General features: G+C 37.7%; 1 pseudogene; it reads right to left on the bottom strand.

The window, feature by feature from the left end:
* Positions 1-2084: 2084 nt before the first annotated feature.
* Positions 2085-2770, bottom strand: LOC105814722 (annotated as a pseudogene).
* Between the last annotated feature and the right edge of the window lie 209 nt (positions 2771-2979).

Raw genomic sequence — 2979 nt, 5'->3', positions numbered from 1 at the left:
TTTCTCAGAGGCTGAGAGTTGTAAGGAGACCATTAATTTGGGCAGTATTAAGAAGTGCTTTATCTGAGAGCTGATATGGTATGCTAGTTTTAATTGTTCTAATGCATAAGCTACCTTCTTGCAGATGAAGCCCGACAGGTTCTGGATCATGCTGAGCTGTTTTCTAGAGTCATCCATGAGGTTGTAGGTGTAAATATTGTTCCAATGAGAGAACACTGAAAAAAGACTGATTTCTAGATGTTGAGCCCTGTTGAAAAGAACATAGGAAGGTGCAACATACAAGCAAATTGGAGCAAAATCAACAGTAGCTAAGAGGAAAAACATTTCTGAGAAATAGGAGAGTGTGCAAACACAGAAAAAATCTAGCCTTAAAAACTAGTCTTGGCAAGTGAGAAGTGAGAATGTGAGTGGCAGTGACAGTGTAGTTCAACCAGAAATAAAAGGGAAAACCAATCACAATATGTGGGGAAATGAGTTGGTTCCCTTCTGCTTCCAGTCTTATTTTGTGATGGCAGGGATCATGCTCAAATTGTCAGAATACCCAGAGAGAAAACATCTAGAGCAGCAACAATAGGACTAGGGGCACTACAGCAATTCTCTGCTTATATGAAGAAAATCATGAAGCCAATTTCAAAGTGCGAATTCAACCTGAACTTTGGTTTTCAGCTAACTGCCTAGCTTCCACCTCCCCTTGCCATTGGTGAGAAAGAGCTGGGGACAGCTGCTGCAAAGAGCAGTGCAAGAACTCCGAGGTGGTGATGGTGGAGGGGTGAAAATAATTTCACAATGAACTTCACATACATTGCTAAAGCACAGTGAGCACTACTTGTGCACTATGCTGTACCAGCCACGTGCAGCCTCTATCTGGCAGAAAAATGCAGAAACTGGGAAAAGTTTGGAAGCCAAGAGGGCACACACAGCTGTAGAACACCTGGGTGCCAAAGCCTTGTGCATTGCACTTACCTTTTAAATGATTATAGATTGGAAGTAATTGGTATTTCCGAAAAATGTAATATGTTTGAAATTTTGAAATGTCAAATATTAAAGTAATGGTTCAGGTAAAAGTGATATTTGGTAACTTTGGAATCACTGAGAGAAAAAAAACCAGACCATTGAAGGTGTTTTTGTCACATAGACACTAGAGCAGTGATTCTTTTACTTGCCTGCATGTCAAATTTGGCAAAGAAATGATTAAGTTACAGATTCTTGGGCTCTACCTCTTGGAGATGCTGCACTGACAAATGTGAGATCCAGAATCTATTTTTCAAACCCCAAGTGATTTTGATGGGAAGTCAGTTTTGAGAATTCTTAAACTAGGTGACTTGAAGGAGGCCTATGGCCTATATAAATAAATGACTGAAAGACGGATGTTTAAGAAACTCAAAATGTTTATTATACTTTGGAGTAACATAGTACTTAGGCCCCAGATGACAGAAAGTAGCTGAATTGAAGGTCTTAGAAGGCAGATTCTGGTTCAACGCAGGGAGGAACCCTGTCACAATTACAATTGAGAAGAGCAGTGAAAAACCAAATACAATGATCAATGGAGTGATAAGTGGGGGGACCAGATTGTTAGAACATGCATAGACATATCCAGTTGAACTGTGGCTTCTGGTGATTGTGAGTATCTTCTTGTCACTGGGTGTGTTCCAGAGCAATGACAACAGTTTTATCAACAGAGAATGTACTCTTTAACCCACTCAACCTGCATTCTACCTCTACCGTTCTGCTAACCCTGCCTTTACTATGTCACTAATACCCTCCATACTGGCAAACAAACAAACAAACAAATACATTTTAGTGATGTTAATAGCTAACTTAGTGGTTAGCTTAGTAGTTTACCAGGTGCTATTTTGGCACTACATTTGATTTTTCTATTATAAATACCTTATTTAAATAAGAATTCAAACTAGAGGGTACAATCTCTTAAGGGGTTCATAATTTAAAAAGCTAAAATTACATCATGTAACTACATTAGAAAAAACAATGCTATTAATGAAACTGCTTGGCTTTGACAGTATACATTTCTGCATAGTCTTTTTGGTATCTGCACAAAGAAGTATCTTCTTGCTTTGTTCCAATCATTAACTATATTCATAAGTAAGTTGCTTTCTATTGCAGTGTACCCATAGTATGAAATAACAAGACTAGCCACATAGCCAAAGTTTGCTCTAAGCATACAGGAGATGGACCATATTTATTAGCACAGTGACCTTGGAAATGTTACATACCCCTTAGGAGTCAGTTTCCTTATCTGTCATGATCTTTCCCAATCCTGTGGAACAGAAAGTACCCCAAGTCATATTCCTACAAAACTTGAAATTGTAGTGATCTAGAGACTATTCTCCCAAATGGATGTATCTCTGTTTCTACTGAAAATTTATTCATGCTTTGAGGTTTGGTTCTAACAAATATAAACAAAGTACAATAGTAAAAGTAGACAAAATAACTACAAATAAAAATGTTTCCAACATTGACTCTCTTAGTGGTGCTCCATATAGAACAAAAATTGCATGAAAGGAGAAAAAAGACATAAAAAAGTACACACAGCATTCCAAAAATCTGGTTACCTTGTGTGATTATGAACTTCTTTTAGAGGATTCATTTGCTTCTGCTACTAAATATAATACTGGATTGACAGTAGTTACAAAAACAGAACAGATGTACAACCATTCAAGTGTAGTTCCAATATCGAGAAGTTCTCCAAAAAGAATGATGGAATGAAGATGCTTAGGAAAATTAAAAATATGCATAGAAGATGGTTATACATTGTCTCTTGATACTGGTGTGGTGTCTTTCATTGTGTTTTCTTGGATGGATATCTAACTCTCCCACCTGCAGAAGGGAAAGGGACCTACTGCTTCCCACCATCAGGTACTACTGGCTGCCCTAACCCTCCTAAGTGTTGTGTTTAATTGTTCCAAAAACCCTGTTGGATAAGTAATATTCTCATCTAATTTTACAAATGTGGAATCTGAA

The sequence above is a fragment of the Propithecus coquereli genome, unplaced genomic scaffold (assembly GCF_000956105.1).
Source record: "Propithecus coquereli isolate 6110/MARCELLA unplaced genomic scaffold, Pcoq_1.0 Scaffold303, whole genome shotgun sequence".
Lineage (NCBI taxonomy): Eukaryota > Metazoa > Chordata > Mammalia > Primates > Indriidae > Propithecus > Propithecus coquereli.
This window is presented reverse-complemented; position numbering and strand designations above follow the sequence as displayed.